This window comes from Suricata suricatta, chromosome 1, assembly GCF_006229205.1.
Source record: "Suricata suricatta isolate VVHF042 chromosome 1, meerkat_22Aug2017_6uvM2_HiC, whole genome shotgun sequence".
Classification (NCBI taxonomy): Eukaryota; Metazoa; Chordata; class Mammalia; order Carnivora; family Herpestidae; genus Suricata; species Suricata suricatta.
In genome coordinates, this window is record NC_043700.1 from 88,967,346 (window position 1) to 88,987,628 (window position 20,283).

A 20,283-nucleotide genomic window follows, 5' to 3' on the forward strand; every position below is an offset into this window, starting at 1 on the left:
CCCATGAACTGTGAGATCATGACTTGAGCCAAAACCAAGAGTTGGTCATTTAAGTGACTGAGCCACTCAGGTGCCCCAACTTTTGTATCAGGTATTTTGTATGAAGTGACAAGTCTCTTGGTGCTATAAAGTTGCCTATCTATCCAGAACCTTCACTTTCTTTCTGTCATCAGACTATGCGTGCAACTTAATAGTCTTTTATCTCTTACCCCTATTGCTCTTGCCTTGATATTTATTTTTCCAAAAACAGGAAATGTGATTGGATCATGTAATGTTTAGGAATTTTCTACATGTTAACTCTGTGTTTAATTTCACTTTTCCTATTATAGTGTCACCAACCTGACAAGACAGCCTTATATTTCAATAATCCCCCAAATTTACCAATGTATAGAACACAGAATAGTTTCTTGAAATCTTTAATAAATTATTGTATGGGCAGATAGTATAACCTCCATAACATTATTTCAATATGTTTTAATCTATTAATGGGTGCAGCTGGACTTAGAACTGAGATTTTGATTTGGCAAGGATCTATTTGGTAATTTTGATGCTACCTAGGGGTTAGATTTTATGAAGGCTTAGGAACCAATGCTTCCAAAGGAGCTCTGTGAAAACAATATAATTTCAAATGTTGTTTCTGATAAGGCTCATTTGCCAACAAGCCTTCCTGCTTTGCTAGAACATAGGCATCCTTGTTTACACAAACCACCTAAAGAGAGAGATATAGTACACACATTTTAGCCTCTAATTTTCTTTACCAGAATCTTACATGAAGCTCAAAAGCATCATCAGAAATATTTGGCATCGATACCACTCAAGTGACTGATAACAAACTCTCTTAATGTCAAGAGTCATTCCATTTTTCTTTCAGGAAGAATAAGGCCATACCTAAACATATTAAAATATTATTCACTTTGACAATGAAACTAGTTCCAAGAGATGAACTATTGCTATATTAGAAAGAAGAAGCAATCAGTATTTTTCATCGCCTAAGAATCTCTATACTACAAAAAAATCCATCACTTCTAATGAAATTGGTAAGTACCTAGGAGGCAAATGTCTTTTCTTATTTCTACTGTGAAATCTGGGTTGATGAGCAGTTGTAGTTAACTCACATTCCTATTAATCTGAAAAAATTTAGCCAATAGTGAACAAATTTATCAAAGCTTTTTGAAAATGACATGAAATCTTCATTAAGATTGAAAGGACTATTATAGTTTTATTTTAAGTAGGTATATAGATTTTTCTTAATATGAAAAACTGAGAATAACAGTAAATTTACTTTTATTTAAATTATATTAATTAATCAACAGAAATATTACTTAGATTCACTTATCTAAAAGATAGTAATATATAGTTGAGTTTAGGTGTGAGTCTTTAATACAAATATTTTCAATTTCTGCCTATAAAGTGATTATGTAGTACAATTTGTGCTTTCTTTACTGTGTAATTGGTTTATCAGTAACTGTTGTGTCAACAGCAAATCATATTTTCTGGTGCATTAATCTTAACTATTTTTCTTTCTTGACACACAAAAAATGAAGCCACATGAACATCTGAAAGAGATTAAAATGAATACAATGTTCTCAGTAGAATTTTAGTGTATTTTTATAATGACATTAAAGACCAAGAGTGTATAGCTTCAGATATATGCTTGCAACTCAATTATTTTAAGATATTTATTAGAGAACACACAGTGGTATTAATTTACTAAGGTAAATCACCTTAATGGTAACTCAGGCATAATTGGAAATTACATAAATACTTTCAGGCTGACAATGTTCTTCATGAGTTATTTACTAAACAGAAAAAAGTCCTTAAGTATTGTTTTGAATAGTAAAGTTAGTAAAGAATAAAATTCTATTAATCATCAAGGCAAATTGCATGTGAAATAAATAAAAATATAAGATTTTGTAAATTTTCAGAAAAATAAATAGGCTATATATTTCACTTTGCATGACTAGCTTTCAGTAGTTTTACTTTTCTTTTCTAATGTTTATGTCAAATTTCAATATATATTTGCCTGTGCCATCCCTTGATTAATGCCAGTCTGTCTCATTAGAGAGAAAGCTACATAAGAGACGAAAGCATGTGTGTTTTGTTCTCTATCTTCCACTTTGCCTGGCACATAGAATTAGTTTAATATACTTCCTGAATAAATTGAAAACAAATGGATAATATTGCCTAAAAAAATACCTCCTGACTCTCCTTAAATGCTTTGTATAAGACCAGAAACTAGACCAATGAAACATACAAAATGAGCATGAGTTTAATGAAAAATATTATGCATAATTTTATGTTCAATATTATGCTAATGGCACATACTATGAAGAAATATATAAATATAGAAAATAATAGATGATAGATAGATGATAGATAGATAGATAGATAGATAGATAGATAAATAGATAATTAGTTAGATCTGGACATTTCTGGCCCAAAATTTCCCAATTCCATTTTAATTTCCAAATTCTATTCTAATTTTTCTAATTTCAAATATTATTTGAATTAATAATTTTCTGGCTTTTTGATTCTTTCTGTAATATTAACTACTATTAATCTATAACAGTATTTTTTACCTTAATATTTTTTTGCTTTACAATGCCTATCTTTTATAAAACTTCAAAATACAATTTGATATCAACAAGAAAAATAATTTTGGGGGAAACAGTTTTATCCAAAACAATACAGAGTTCTATTTATCTTCTCAACAGGTACTTTGTAAGAATTTCAAATGTGGATTTTATTGCTATTTTTTTGTTCATTGTGTTGCTATCCTTTAAGCATATAGGTTTCAGCCAACTAGGGGTCGTCATTGACCTATATCAATATTATGTACAATGTGTTTCTTCATAAAGCAGCTTGAACAGTTTTTAAAAGTTTTTTCCAAATTGAAAAATATAAGTTAATGTCTGTTCACTGATCTCATGACTAATAATTTTTCAATGTGAAAATATAAACACAATCTAACTTGGCATGTACCTAAATCAATTGCTATGGAAATGATATCATGAAATATGATCATGAGTGTTTTTCAAATCATTACTCCATTTATTAAATTTGATAGGATAACTGATTTCTAGGTCTAGTTTTATTAATAGATCAACTGCAGTTTTCCTCTGCTGCAAGACAAATGGCAACGAAAGCCGAATCACAGAGCTTTAGCAATATTTCTAGTGCGACATGGGATTAAGACAATCAATACAACTCATAACATTGTACTTACACATGATGTCAAATGCTAAAGTTTTGATTCTTGGATTATCTACTGCTGGTAGTTGTGCCAGATTGCATTCCGATAATTTCCCATCATAGTGAATAAATGTTAAAATGTTTCAAAATTCAAAGTTGTGTGACAAGACTTGTTTACAGGAGGTCACAATGTCTATATCTTCTAATTGTGTTCTACTGACAGTACAGTGCTTATCGTTAAAGCCAATATATACAGGGTTTCTGGAGGCTGGGCTTATGAATGTTTTCCTGGTGTGCTCTTTTAATGAAATAAATGCATAATTTTATTATATGTGTAATTAGTATAACAATTAATTATTGTTATACAGTATGAGTGTTATGTACATGTGACTATATACAGTATGACTGTTGTGCTACATGTATAGCCCATGCAGAATTATAGAAAGTGAAATTTACTTAGCTTTATTCTATATTTTGTATCACATGCAATCACTTGTCTATGACAGTATTAAAATATAATTATGTCAACTACTATTATAAAATCTTAAAGTTGAAATGGATTTTAAATGGCATTTTATTGAAGTGTTATGTATTTCAATGTTATGTATTGAGATATGTTACCCCATACATAACTAAACTTAACACCCACAATATAATATCATGGAAAGGATAATAACGTATACATAAGGAAAGCTGAATTCTAATTCCTTCTTTCCAATTGATTATGAGTAAGACTTTGGACAAAGCAGCTAAACTGAATCTCAGTAACAGCAGTTATTATTAGGGCTATCTAATTTTCCAGCTCTCAGTATCAGTACCCTTCACACACATGATTTCCCTGTATTCACACAAGTCAGTGATACACTGCTGAAACAGTAAGGGCCCTAGCTTGAGCTTAGTTTATCTTCCCTTCTCCACTCCATTCTTTTCCTAAGGATCTCCTTTCCTTCTCTCCACAAGGGGATTCCAGTTATGAATACATCTTGGATTTTCTCTGGAAGGGATTTTGTTACTGAGATGTTTTCAACGTCATATTTTGTAAGCCTATATTTCACATTAAAAGTTGAGGGTTATGTGTATTGTGGACACTCGAATTCACACCCATGTGATTTCAATAGCCTATTATCAATTGACCACTATGTGAAAAATGATACAGACCAGGAACTACATGGATTTTCTTTTTTTGTTTTTTTTTTTAGGGATAATCTTTTTTTATTTTTTAAAACTTTATTTTAGAGTGAGAGAGAGGGAGCTCAAGCAGGGGACAGGGGCAATGGAGATGAGAGAGAGAGAGAGAGAGAAAGAGAGAGAGAGAGAGAGAGAGAGAGAGAGAGACTCTTAAGCAGGCGCCATGCTCAGTGGGAAGCCTGATGGGGGTTCGATCCCATGACTCTGGGATCATGACCTGAGACAAGATCAACAGTCAGTCACTCAACAGACAGAGCCACCCAGTCTCCCCAACTACAAAGATTTTCTATATACTACATCAGCTGGAACAATTATTCTTTTTCTTTTATTTAAAAACATTTTTTTTTTACATTTATTTATTTTTGAGAGACAGAGTGAGACAGAGTGTGAGTGGAGGAGAGGCAGAGAGAGGAGACACAGAATCCGAAGCAGGCTCCAGGCTCTGAGCAAACAGTCAGCACAGAGCCCAATGCGGGGCTTGAACCCACGAACTGTGAGATCATGACCTGAGCTGAAGTCGGACGCTTAACCAACTAAGCCACCAGGTGCCCCTGGAACAATTTTTCAAGAAGAGATATAAACTACTCTTTTCCTTCAATGTTTTAACTGCTGAAAACTGAAGCATAACACTATTTCCAAGAGCAGCTATCTGAACAGTAATAATTTCATACCTTAATTGAGACAACAGTCACATTATTTACTAGAATACCACAAGCAGTGGATAAGATGATGTCAGGAGGTTCATACATGTTGCTGTTTTTGAAAGGATGTTTTCTTTCAAAATCTGGAGATTAAGTGATGTGGTTCATATATATCTATAGGGAACTTGATGTGTTTTAAAGTCTGTGATGCCTAAAATCAGTTGACTTTTTCACTCCTCCAGGATTAATTACTGTGAAAGCGAATGCTGTGGATATCAAAGACTTTTTGAGAGAAGTCAATTCTTTTTGGGGGGATAAGTCATTTCTTTCTTAAAAATTATCTGTACATAAATATATTTGGCAGCACTGATTCAAATGTCTTCATGGAATATTTGGTAGTAATTTCAGATGTATCTTAGAAGAGATAGTCATTTGGAAATATTTCTTAGAAGTTATTAAGCTTATATCCCATAAGGAAGATAAAACCTGAGTATATTGTTTTCCTAAAGAAATAACCAACATGTTCTTAAAAAATGTTTTCACTCACATTTTATATGCTAAAAATGGTAAAAATAAAAATACATCAAGAGTTTCAAGGCTGAGAAAAATAGAAATGTCGAGCTAGTGTTCTGAAGTGGTATAAAAACTTGAGAGACAATATATCTAATATTGGACCCCAAAATTTTTATGTCATTCAACTGTCCATGTGTGTGTGTTAATTACATATGTCATGCATGTGTGTGTATGCACTCTTCATGATGATATGAGAGTAGTAAGTTTTATTTTTATAACAAAACTGGTAGCTTCAAAACCAATGACTGAAATGGATATGCAAATGTAAAGAATTAATTGTTGGCAGAAGAAATAAAAGAAAATGGAAGAGACAGAAACAGTTTTTAGAAAGACAAGGTTACTCTGCATAAGATGTCAATGTAAGTAGAAAAATGCAAAATTTCTCCCATTTCCTGCTAAAAAGAGGCACCTGAGCATAAGCAAAGGGCTAAGGGCTAGACTCTGATACACAGGACAGGAATGAAGTGAAACCTGGAAGAAGAGGTTTTATAGAAAGTGGAAGAAGTAAATGAACACAATGACCTTTAAGTGACAAATGCTGATAAAATATGAAAATGCTAGAAAATGCCAAAAATGAAATTTAATATAAATACGGGATATTCTTTTTCAGTGTTATCTTTCTTTAAAAGCAGTTACAATTACTCTCTTATAGACACAGCACAGGGAAGATGCATTGTCAGAGCCCAGCTCCAGCAGGTCCAGGGCTAGAATGGTAAACCTTAGGTGGGAAGTCAAATTGTTAGAGGTCAAATTTGAAGCTTCTGTTGTGGATGAATTATAGACAGCCCTGGATTCCCATTTAGTCTCATTTTGGGGAGCTGTGGGCTTAAAAATCGCTCTAGAGCTGTCTCCGGTGGGATTTAAAGTTTCTTTTATAGGCGTCTACTAGGAAATGGCCTTAATGGGCACTTTTTGGGACCCTTGAGAGGCGTAAGATTGCTTGATCTCAACTTCCTCGGTTGCCACTTGCCTCTTAGCTAGACCCTCATCTTCTGCCCTCCATGATAAGTAATTTCCTCCTGAGAAGCAAGCCTTGGCTACCTGTGCCCTGTCACAAGGGGTCATCCAACGTGATGTTAGGGGATCTAGCAATGTGATAGTATAAGGCACTAGAGGCCCATATTTGCTGCAAGCAGTTTTTAGCTCCTTTAAAATCTTGTAAGGAAGGGGCTCCCATGAGATTTTATCATCAAAGCCTCCTTTAAAAACTACCGGGAAACACTGAACAAAATCATTAGTACCATCTCTTTCAGTCTCTCTAATGGCAGCCTGTAATCTATTTGAATTGGATAACAGAGGAAGAGGAGGTGGTCTGGAGGGCAGCTTCTTGAATTTATCTGTGTTTAAATGATGTTTCTTTAGCCTGTCTGGGAAAAGCCCAATTTTCCTTGCTATAGCCATCAGTTGTTTCAGAATTGCTCTTACACTTTCGAGGGGGCTCTTTATCTTGTCCCTTTTCTTCTACATTGTTAGGAATATTATTTTTGGAAGGGACAGGTAAAATTAAATCTTTCTCAGTGTTAGCCAATTTATCTATCTCTAACTGGGGGTCCAAAGCTTCCCATATGAAGTTACATAGTGAAAGGGCATCAATGGGAACTTTTTGTGGCCCCTTAAGCTTGAAATACTGCTTGATCTCATCTCCTACCTTATTCCAAGTTTCTACATTAATAGTTCCTTCCTCTGGGAACGATGGACATCTCTTTTGTATGAAACATAAAAAATGCGCAACTTGCTGGGGTGGTACATTAACCCCCTTCTTTGAAAACAAGTTATAAATAACATCTATAAAGAGTCTTTTTTCTTCATACTCTTTATGGCCCATCGCTTCTCAGAATCTATGCTCTTAATAGTGTCTATGAAGAGTCCTCTTTCTTTAGACTCTTTATGGCCCAAAGCTTCTCAAGTTCTGAGTTATCCACCACTCTAACCCTGCCTATGTCTACAGGGGGGTCCGCAGCACTCTATGGTGGAGTCCTGACTGTCCCAAAAAACTCAAAGGAGAAAGAGAAGGGGCTTACCCCGTTTCAGGTTCTACTTGCTGGAGTCCAGATCCAGCAGGTCCAGGACTCCCTGAAAGTTGGATGGTGTTAAGGATAGAGTAAGAGAGCCTTGGCTTCTTTCTGCTCACCAGGCAGGCATCTCTGCTCTGACCTGAGAGTCAGCTTTATTTATTGAAAAAATGCATAGGGAACAAAACAGAAGTGGCAATTGCCTTAGACAATAATTTCTGATAACAAATTGTTGGTGTGTAAAAATTTCCCAGAACATAGATAGGTAGAAGACTCCTGCATAATCTTTACCAATCGGTGACTAGATGTTTATCATATGAGGAAGGAAGGGATCTTTAGCAATCAGATACAAGGCAAAGTTTTTAGCATAGCAAAGGCAAGAGTTAGTTCTTTTGTGAACAGGGGTCAATTAGTCTGTTTTCTCAAGGGGAAGAAAACAGGTTTTCTCAGGAAATGTAACGTTTGCTCCTAAAATCACAAAAGAAGAAACTCTTATAACAAGTTTTTTCACAAGGTACGATTCACATATTTTTAACATAAGAAGGTTAGTCACTCCTGATATCAGTCAGTCAGGCGCCTTGGGGGTCAGTGCTCAAGCAGAAATTGAGTGGGGGTTGAGTGGGTGTAGACACGGGTTGCCATCTGATGGTGGGACGCCTTGCAAACCTGCCATACTTCAGAAATGGCTCCCAGCACCGTATGTCTCCTATTAATCTCTCTGAATCTAATTATATGCAGTATTTGTTATGGTTAAAGTTACTCAGAGATGGTAAAGTTTATGAAGTTTTGAGTCAACTCTGAGCCAGAAGTTACTGTAGATTTACCATTCTCAGTTTCCTTCTGTATTTGAACACATATACACACATGCACGAAGTGGATTTCCCAATCATTCTTGTAGTTTGGTGACATCATATGACCAAATTGTGCAGACGAAATGTCAGCAGAAATGATATCTACCACTTCCAGGCTTAGCTGATGAAAACCTATAAAAGACACATGACTCTATTTTCCACCATTTTAGGTTAAATGTAGGAGAAGATCATGTCACAGAAGTTAGCAGAACTCATAAGTGAAGAACTGTGGGTTCTCTGAATAACTTTTTTGAACAGAGCATCTTCTAGTAACAAGTATCAGACTTGTAATGATGTAATTGCATAGAACTTGGGATAACCCAACCTTCAAACACACACACACACACATACACACACACACACTTGGAAATTTTTGCTATTCAAAAAGTATACTAAGAAACTATACTTTGGAAAAGAGTTGCCTAAGTTGTTAATTTTTAATCATATTTTATCATGAAAAATTGTACTTGAAGAGAAAACAAAGATTTGAAAACATTTGATTTCTATCATGTAAATGGAAATAAAATAATAATAGTCCAGACTCTTGAAAATTGGTATGATTTAGTAGAAATGTCAGAATTCAGTGCATATGATATTAATGTTTTATATTTATTTACTTACCTACTTGCTTATTTATTTAGAGAGAGCAGACAGGGAAGGGGCAGAGAGAGGGGGAGAAGGAGAGAATCCCAAGTGAGCTCTGCACTTGTGGTGTAAGTGGTTGTGGTTGGGAGGCTCAAACTCACAAACTGTGAGATCATGCCCTGAGGCGAAATCAAGAGTCAGCCACTGAACCAACTGAGCCATGTAGGCACCTGATATTAATGGTTTTTAAATTGCACTTTTATCGTATCTCAATAAACTGTTTGCCCTTGAAGTTGAGTCAAAATTCAAATGGAGAATTATATATTAGCCCTAAACCTAAGACATGGCTATATGTGTATAATATATTAAATAATTCTCATTAAAATTAAAAATTAAAAAAACCAGAATGACTAACTCTAACATTTTCAAGACTTTACATTTTCCTGATACTTCAAACAAACAGAAAGAAACTTCACATTAGTGAAGAATACTAAGTAAAGAATATTAAAATAATACTTGGACCATGTGTGATGTGACCTACTACTCAGTTGTTACTTTGACACTATTGACTGTCCACATTAACTTGGACTGGTATAGCTTCTTGTAATTTATTCTGATAAAATCTTTGGTGAGTTCCTCAGTCAATTGTGATTCTACTGACAGATACTGAAAACTCCTATCCTGTACTTTAGTCATCATCAGAAGAAAGACATGACACAGCACAGGCAATCATTGTTATTTTTTTTCTTTGAAGACAAGTATCCTGATTATTCTTATTGAGAGTCAGACTTTATACAGCTCTAGATTATCTGTGGAATTAGCAGGCAACAATCAAAATATGAGAAGACCAGATGTTTCTCTGTGACTTTATTTTTGGATTCAAAGAATTAAACAACCCATCAAAAAGAAAATGGATATAAAACTAATAACAATTAAAACTAAAATACAATGATGAAGCAGCCAAACCTTAGTTGATGTCTGATGGCAGTTTATTTTACCTGAGCCATTTTCCTCTAAGCAATGTCAGCAAAATTACAAGTTTAAATTCCAATGCATGTGATAAATATTCTAGTATTTGAGGATTTGTTAGAAAATAATTCCTTCTATTGTGTGCTTCTGACAGGACAACTAATTTCTGTAGAAAATTTTAATAAAATATATATTCACAACACCTTCAAAGTTAGCCATAATGTTGACCAATATACTTCAGAAAACAATAAATAAATGCCAGTAGCAATTAGAATTTCAAGAACAGTACTGCCTTAAGCTTGGTCATCTTAGAAGCTATGTAAACAGGGATAAGCAAACAAACATGTCTTAGAGACTTTCAATCATTCCAGTAAGTCTTAATGATTTATCATCATCATCATCATCATCATCATCATCATCATCATCATTTATGGTTATCTTATTCTTGTGGTTAATAATTTTCATATAGTATGTACTGTTTCTAGTCTCCTCAATTAGAAAAGCCTGTCCATCTTGATTTTGTGTATCGCAGATTCTATTTCATTTATAGATATTGTTTCCTTTCTTAGTCTTAATATATTTACTGATGTGGTATACTTGAGGACAGAGGCCACATCTGTCTTATCCACATAGCAGTCCATAAAGCCTAATAAAGTATCTGACACATAATAAGCCAACAATAATATCTGATGAATAAATAAATGAATGAATGAATGAGCACAATAAAGATAAGCTACATGAACACCGTGGAGCAAATGGTAAGAACTTCTAGCATTAAATATACAGTCAGTAGAAAATACTAAAACATGGAAAGAGCCTAAATGTCCATCACCTGATGAGTGGATCAAGAAGATGTGGTGTATATATCCAATGGAGTATTACATGGCAATGAGAAAGAATGAAATATGGCCATTTGTAGCAAGATGGATGGACCTCGAGGGTGTCATGCTAAGGGAAATAAGTCAGGCAGAGAAAGACAGATACCATATGTTTGCACTCATAGGTCTAGCAGGAGAACAGGAGAAACCTAATGGAGGACCAGGGGGAGGGGAAGAGGGAAAGAGATTTGGGGAGAGAGAGGGAAGCAAAACTTGAGAGACTATTGAATACTGAAAATGAACTGAGGGTTGAAGGGGAAGAGGTGGGGGTGATGGAGGAGGGCACTTGTGGGGAAGAGCACTGGGTGTTGTATGGAAACCATTTTGACAATAAACTATTTAAAAAAAAGAAAAAAAGTACTTAAATCAGTAGAAAGGACCTCTGTTTCCAAATAATTACAAAACAAGTCACTAGTTATCACTATGCATTGTTATTCATCTAAAATGTATTACATATTAGTTGCTAATCATTTTCCCTAAAATCCATTACCTATATGTGACTTATTTTGTACATAAATTCCCAGCATCATTCTTATCCCATAATTTACTTTCTCTTTCTCTGAAACAATCTTTGTTTTAACTCTGATAATTAAATATGCTTCATCTTTTAGTTCATTGTACTGTTTACAATTTATTGAAAAATACTGGGAAAACATCAGTTAATATAATTTTTCTGTGTTCTCCTTTTTCTCTACTCCATTTAAGAGAAAAACTCCTGAAAGAGTTTGAAATAAAGAAATCTATGCTATCATTATTTGCTTCTAAAGGCAGCTCTATTGTACTATCCATTCAAATCTACTGATCACGATTGTTTTCTTTGTCTCCATTTTAATTTTATATGAATGTTTTTAATGTGTAACAGCTTTGTCACAGTACACAGTAATTGGTGAGTCTTTCTTTTTCTACCTGAATTTATTCTCATGTTAATTTCTCTTTTTGAGAAAAGTATACATAATAAAGTGTTATATTCAATTTTTATATGCTAGCATTGATTACTATTTCCTTTATTTGTAAAATGTATATACATAATATGTTACCAGTACTTCTCATTTCTTTCCAACACTATTCTTTTCAAATTCCTTTTAACTAAATTTTCCTCCCAAATGGTGAGTCTGCAATGATTTCATATGTACATGAATCAGCATAAGCAGTAGTTTTCACTTTCTATAGCAAATTCAAGAGCAAATGCACATGTGCACACACACACACACACCCACACACACACACACACACACAACCAGGCTTATGAAGCAACCTCAAGGGGAATGATAGATATATAAACAAGGTTGGATGCAAATTAAAAATAGAATCTCTAATAAGCATGAAAATTAACACAAATACTTGTTCAAATCCAAATACATTCAAAATCATTACATAGACCATCTCCTCATTCATTAAATTCTGGTGGTATAAGAGACATATCAACTCTTATAGAATATCATTCTTTTAGCTAATCAAGTAAAATATAGTGTCATCTCTCTGGAAAAAAAGTATTTCTTTATAATACTGTTAGGAAATAGCTAAACATACATCTATGAAAGAACTACATCAGAATGTAATTCATGTACATGCATTATTCTGGTCAATATACTACAGAAGAGATGATCAAGTGTTTCTTAACCAGAGGACTAAGAAAGTTGTCTAGGTTTTCTAATCTATTGTATAGCAGAAGTGATGATTATACAACCCATTTGCTCTTCCCTGCTTTCTCCTTACTGAAAAAGTGACAGATACTGTGTTTCAACTGTAGAACTCTTTTCAACGACTGCAAGGAAAAGATAGCCTTCAAGATGAGAGTGACATCCCAGCATCATTTTCTCTTTCACTTCACAAAGTTCCCTTTGGCAGAAGTTCATGACAATCAGAAGTTTGTTTTTTGTATCTTTAGATCTGAAAATCTGTTGGATGACAGTATAGAGAGACATTTGGCACCCAATAAAGATAAACTTTACCTGTCAAAATTCTTTCATAAGCTGTTTAGGTAAAGAAATATAGATAACTTGGGCAAGCTAATAAAAATAAAAATTTATATCAAAGAATACATCTCAGTGAATATAATGCTTAAAGTGTTGAAATAAGTAGGATTACAGTAATAATTGTGATACATTACATGAAGTAGAATCTCAATATTTTAAATTAAAGATTATAAATATAAATATATATATACACACATGTATAAGTATATGTGTATGTATATTCATATGTATCAAGAAAGAGGTATAATCTGGATGATTTTACTGAAAAACAACAGTAAAAGAAGGCAGAAGGTAAGAATAAAACTACCCCAGAAATACAGTGGGCTGGTATGGCCAGCAGTAATGGCCATTATACACAAGGAAATGTAATGACTTCAGAATCCATTCATATCTGTGTCATTAAACAAAAGATCCAATGTCATAGACAAGCACAGCAGGATCCCTCAGGGGCAGTAACAATACATTAGTAATTTAACAGGTAAAATCACAAATCCAGTGTAGTCTGTCAGTATCAAATAAGAACATAACCAATGAATGGCTTTGATCTAAGGACACAGATCAGTTCCTTGGAAAGAGAACAGTCAACTAAACAGGATACAATTCTTGGAATGGCTATTAGCAGAAAATTGAAATGCAATTTTGCATTTAGGTAAGAAGAACAGGCACATATATACACTCATTATGTAACAAATTTTTTATTTTGGCAAAAATTTTTAGACTCCTGAAATTCTAGAGTCTTAGAATTTTAAACTCTTAAACTCTTTTAGATTGGGACAGTTTCTCAGACATTTGTTACTTTAAATGATCTCTACAGTTTTGAGGACTACTAGTCAGGCACTTTGTAGAATTTTTCTAACATTTGTCTGACATTTCTTCTAATGATTATATGAAAGTTACATGTTTTCAGGAGGAAGACCTCACAGATAAAATGGCATTCATATCACATGAGCACACAGATATATACTGCTCATTAACTGCTCATATTATTAATGTTAATATTAACCATGATCACTTGGCACAGGTAAGGTTTGTCAGGGCTTTTTCCCTGCTCAGTTATTCTTTTTACCCCTTCTCAGCTTGTACTGTTTTAAAGAAACAACTATGTGAAATTCACATTAATGAATGGGGTTGTCAGGTGTCACTTTTGTGAGTAGCAGCATTTATATAAAGTATTTGAAACTTCTCTGTACTGGAGATATGTTTATTCTTCCCCATTTACATATGCAATCATTTATTTGTATCAGTATGAACTCATGGGTATTTCTTTATACATTGGGTTATAATTTATTACTATTTTATTATTCTTTTACTACTATATCTTCTTATTGCTCAAATTGTTCTAGCTTTGGTCTTTGAAAGCTCTTTTGGTTGGCTTCTATGTCCTTTTGGTTGCATGTGTGTGTGTGTGTGTGTGTGTGCTCGCGTGCACGTGTGTGTGACTTCCTTACTTTATAGCACTAGAGAATTAGAGAATGCCACAGATTCATCGTGTTTATCCACTTCTCTGACCTCTAATCAGCCATTTCTTCAAGGATATCTAGTGTGTCTATTGGAGAATAATACTAGAATTGATAATTGATGGTTGTTACTAGGATGTCTTTATTTTAGGCTTCTTCTCAGTTAACTGAACAAGGAAATAAAGGTTAATATAACTAACTGATGTATATACGAAGAAGTATTTGTAAATGCCTCTGTATATAATACATCTGTAAATTAAATACAAGAGATTCTATTGTTTCCAACTCTGTTTCAGTGCTATATAAATCACTGTAATCTTTCATGCTTTTCTATAACTTACCGCTACAAGTGAGACATTGACGTAATAGTGCTTATGTACAGTTTCTTTTTCCTTTAGCTTTACAGTTCCCCCTCATTTCCAAACTTAACTTCGTTTCTCCCACATCTTCAGTGAGCTATTTAATATATTTGTAAGACTTATTTTCACTCTTATTGTTGAGTTTTAAGAGTTCTTTGTAGGGGCACCTGGGTGGCTCAGTTGGTTGAGCATCCGACTTCAGCTCAGGTCATGATCCCCCATCCCTGGGTTTGAGCCCCATTTGGGCTTTGTGCTGACAGCTAGCTCACAGCCTGGAGCCTGTCTTCAGATTCTGTGTCTCCTTCTCTCTGCTACTCCCCTGCTCATGCTGTCTTTTTCTCTCTCTTTCTCTCTCTCTCTCTCTCAAAAATAAATAAAAACATTGAAACAAAAAGAGTTCTTTGTAAATTTTGGGTACATGCTCTTTATCCAATATGTGACTCACAAATATTTTCTCCCAGGGAAAATTTCCTTTTACATTCTCTTAAGAATATCTTTTTCAGAGCAAAAATTTTAAATTTTAATAAATTTAAGTAATTTAATAAAATAATTTAATTTTAATAACATCCAAGTTATTTTTTATTCATGGAATGTGCTTTTGGTATTGCAGCTAAAACTTATCACCAAAATTACATAGATCTCTCTCATATTTTCTTCTAAAAATGTTACAGAATAACATTTTACATTTAGGTCTATGCATTTTGATTTAGTTTTTGCATAACCTGTACTGAGTTCATTCTTTTTTTGTATATGTATACCCAATCAGTCCAGCACCATTTATTGAAATGACCATCCTTTCTCCATTGAAGGGTTTCTACACCTTTATCAGAAATCATTTGATGGTATTCTTGTGGGTCTATTATCTGGGTTCTTTTCTGTACCAATGAGCTATATGACTATTCTTTCTCCAAAAACACACTCTCTTTTGTCACTTTATAGTAAGTCTTGAAATCAGGAATAAATCTCACTTTCTGCTACCTCTCGAATGGTATGTTGAGTGTTCTAGGCCCTTTGCCTTTCATATAAATTTTAGAATATTTTGATAATATCTAGAAAAGAACTTGCTGAAAATTTGAAATTGTGTTGATCTCAATAGATCTATTTGGGGGAAAAAACTGAAATCTTAATAATATCTAATCTTCCAATCCATGAGCACAGAATATCTCTATCAATTTATTCAGAACTTCTTTGGTATCTTTCATCAATATTTTCTTGTTTTCCATGAATAGATATTACTGGACATACTTTGTTAGATTTATATGGGATTTTTGTGCTCTTGCATTTTTTTAAAATTTCAAATTCAAATTATTCACTGCAAATATATAGAAATGCACTTACATTCTATAGATAAACCTTGTATCTTGCAACCTTTCTCTATTTGCTTTTTAGTAATTTTGAAATCATTGATTACATTATTTTAGTAAATATAAAGTAATTCAGGTTATCAATTTCTCTTTAAGTCATTTTTGGTAGTTTGTGTCTTTCAAGCAATTGGTACATTTCATCTAAGTTATAAATTCATAGGAACTTTCCTTTATTATCCTTTCAATGTCCATGGTGTCAGTAATGATGAACCCTGCTTCATTTCTAAAATTGGTAGTTTGCATTTGCTCCTTTTTTCTTTAAACTAGCCCATCTGAAAGTTCATCAATATTATCTATTTTTTTCTAAGACTCTATTTTAATTTTAATTTATTAAAAATTTTAATGTTTTATTTTATTTCTTGAGAGACAGAATGTGAGAAGGGGAGGGGCAGAGAGGGAGGGAGGCACAGACTCCAAAGCAGATTCCGGGTTCCAAGCTGTCAGCATAGAGCCCCATGTGGGGCTTGAATCCATGAACATGAGATCATCATGGAGTGCTAAAGTAGAATGCTCAACCAACTGAACCACCCAGGTGTCTCAATTTTAATTTATTTTCTTTTCCTTCTGTTTACTTCATTTTATTGTTCTACTATTTGCTTCAAGTTTAATTTGTTATTTTTCTAGTTTCCTAAAATAGAACCTCGTATTATTGATTTTAGATCTTTCTTCATTGATAATATATCCATTTAATGAAATAAGTTTTTCTTAAGGTGTTGCTTTAGTTGCATTCAACAAATCTGGATAAGTTGCACTTTCATTTTTATTTGGTTTAAATTTATTTTTTTAATATATCTTGAGATATCTTTGGTTCATGTGTTAAACATGTGAAGTTGAATCTTCAAGTATTTCATATTTTTTCTCCTTATTATTAATTTATGTTTAGTTCTATTATAGTATGAGAGCATACTTTGAAAATTTCTGTAACTTTAAAAGTTGTTAGTGTGTGTGTGTTTCATCATTCTGAATGTGGTGTTTCTGGGTGCATGTTCCATGTAAGCTTGAGAAAAATGTGCATTCTGCTCCTTTTTTTTCTAGGAAAAATTTTACATGTGTAAAATGTCAATTAAAACAAATTGATTAATAGTGCTACTCAGGGCATCTATAGCCTTACTAATTGCCTACTTACCTGATCTATATATTGCTGACATAATCATTTTGAAGTCTCCAACTATAAAGTGAGTTTATCTATTTCTCCCATTAGTTTTACCAGTTTTTTTCTTTATGTATTTTGGTGCTGTCTTGTTAGATGCATACCTATTTAGGATTGTTTTATCTTCTTGGAGACTTGACTACTTTATCATTATGTTTTGCCCTTCTTTATCCCTGATAATCTTCATTGTTCTGAAATATGTCTTGTCTTAAACTATAATAGTTATTCCGGCTTTCTTTTTTAGTGTTTGCATGGCACATAGTTTTTTCATCCTTTTATTTTTAATCTGTTTATCAAAATCTTTTTGTTGAAGGCTTAATTGAGGCACTCAATAAAGGCTGGGTGCTCATTTTTATTGGCTTATTAGTTTTATGTGTTCACTAATCAATTTGTTTTCCTATGAGGAGTCAGGAAGCATAAACTCCCCAGTCCCTTCACAGCCAGATATATCCATGTGACAAGTTTTAAAACATGAAACATGGACAAAAATAATGGGTGCAATTTATAGGCCAGTTTTTAAAATGATCTTAAAACATTTAACTCCCTACATAGTTTCCCTGAGATTGTTGGATGGTTAGAAAAAAGAATCTGACAGATGACTTCAAGATCCTAGAAAGGGTGCAGCTATTTAATCTTGAGGTGTCTGGGTGGCTCAGTCAATTAAGCATCCAACTCTTGATTTCACCACATAGCATGATCTCACAGTCATGAAATCAAGCCTCATGTTGGGCTCCATGCTGAGTATGGACGCTGTTTGGCATTCTTTCTCTCCCTCTTTCTTTGTCCATCTCCTGCTCATTCTCTCCTTGCCTCTTTGTGTCTCTCTCTCAAAATAAATATTTTGTTTTAAAAAAAAAAGGTCCTAGAAATGGTATAGCCATTTAGTCTCAACACAATAAAATGCATAAATATAGATATTTAATTTTGCAGGGGCATTTGTATATACTTTTTGATATTCATAATATGACATAAGGAATTTTTTATTTTATTACTTTGTTTATTTTTTTAGAGAGAGAGTGTACATGAGGGAGGAGCAGGAAGAGAGGGAGACAGAATATCAGGCAAGCTCTGCTTGAACGCACAAACCACCATAAGATCATGACCTAAGCCAAAATCAAGAGTCATATGCTTAGCCAGCTGAGCCACCCAGGCTCCCCAACATAACATTTTTTTTAAATAACATCTATCAAGGGGCACCAGTTGGTTGAGCATCTAACTTCGGCTCAGGTCATGATCTCAGTTTGTTAGTTGGAACCCCTCATCATCTCAACGCTGTCAACACAGAGCCTCCTTTGGATCCTCTGTCCCCCTGTCTCTCTGTCCCCCAAAATAAAAAAAAAATAAAAATAAGTAACATTTATTTAATACCTGTGCTTGAAACTGAGGTCAAGATGGTTATTGTAAGCCCCTTCTACTAATAGATTTTAGCGAATGCAAGTACCTTCTCTGATCATTTGTACTGATCTGTTAAATTGTTGTAATTAAACCATATAATGTTAACGTTCTTTTTGAAATTATTAGGAATCATATTCTAATGCTCTTTTATTAATAATATATTCCCATTTTGTCCTTAAATCTACTATTCATGGAACTCCAAATTACTGTGTGTCACTTTTGCTTATTTTCTGTATTTCCCAGCTATGTGATATAGAGAAGCAATTATAATATAACATGTCTCTTTGTCCAACATTTTTACCATTTTTATTTTCAGTGGTTTATAAGGAAACCTCAGAGATTGCTTCTGTTCTTACAGGAGACTTAATTTTTAAAATGGCTTTACCAGTAAATGAGAAAAATGGAACATAAAAAGAAGGAAAGGAAAGAAAGAGAAAATAAAAATTAAATCTAAATTGAAGAAAAGTGAGAAAAGGAGAAGATAAAGTGACAGAAATAAAGGAAAAATTTTCAATATACCTTGCCACTTCCATATTTTAAGTTCTTAAAATCTTCTTATGCACAAAGGAAGATGCAGTGAAAAAAACCAAGATATCTTCAAATTAAAATTCTTTTCACCAAATACTGACAAATTAATTAAGTTCTAAAATTCCATTTTCAGATTTGTTAAAGATAAATTTCCTGTAGGATTGCTATATGATAAAAAAAAATACTAAATCTAAACCAATGCTCTATAGATTCTCAATAAGTGTCTAGTATCCTTAAAGTAGTAAAAAGAATGCTGGACCTACATCATAATTCTGGCTCAGATTCATGGCTTTCACACTTAATTATAGTCTAATTTGAATAATTTATTTAACTTTCTTAACTCAGGTGGGTGATTTATCAAATGTGAATAACCCTACCAAATCTATGTCACCTTGATATTTTGAGGTCTTACCAAATAGTTGGAAGCCATTTCTTGAACTCACTAATTTGAAAACAAAAACAAAAACAAAAACAACTCTTTGTAAGGTAGTCGGGTTTGCAAGGTGAGGGCCTCCCACTGTCAGATGGCAACCGATGTCTACCCTCAACTCAATTATTTTTGTTGGGTCACTGACCCCCAAGGCGCCTTGTTGACTGGTATCAGGAGTGACTTGTCTCCTTATTCTGGCCCTGAAATGCTGATTGCACCTTGTGAAAGAACTTATAGGAATTTCTTCTTTTGTGTTTATGGGAGCAAGTATTACATTTCCTGAGAAACCTGTTTTCCTTCCCTGCTCACAGAACTAACTCTTGCCTTTGCTATGCTAAAAACATTGCCTTGTATTTGAAGGTTAAAGATACCTTCTTTCCCCATATGATAAGCATCTAAGTCACCTACATCAATCACTGTTGACAAAGATTATGCATGAGTCTTCTACCAATGTATGTTTAGGAAAATTTTTACATACCAAAGAATTTGTCATCAGAAGTCATTGCCACTCCTATTTGTACCCCATACATTTTTTCAATTAATAAAGCTGACTCTCTGGTCAGTGCAGAGATGCCTGCCTGGTGATCAGAAAGAAACTCACGGCTCACTCACTCTCTCTCTCGCGGACCCCATCCATCCTTTAGGGAACCTGGACCTGCTGGAGCTTAACTCTGGTACCAAATGACCCTCAAAATAATGCATATGAATATCCTTTATTCACTGTAATGTGCTATG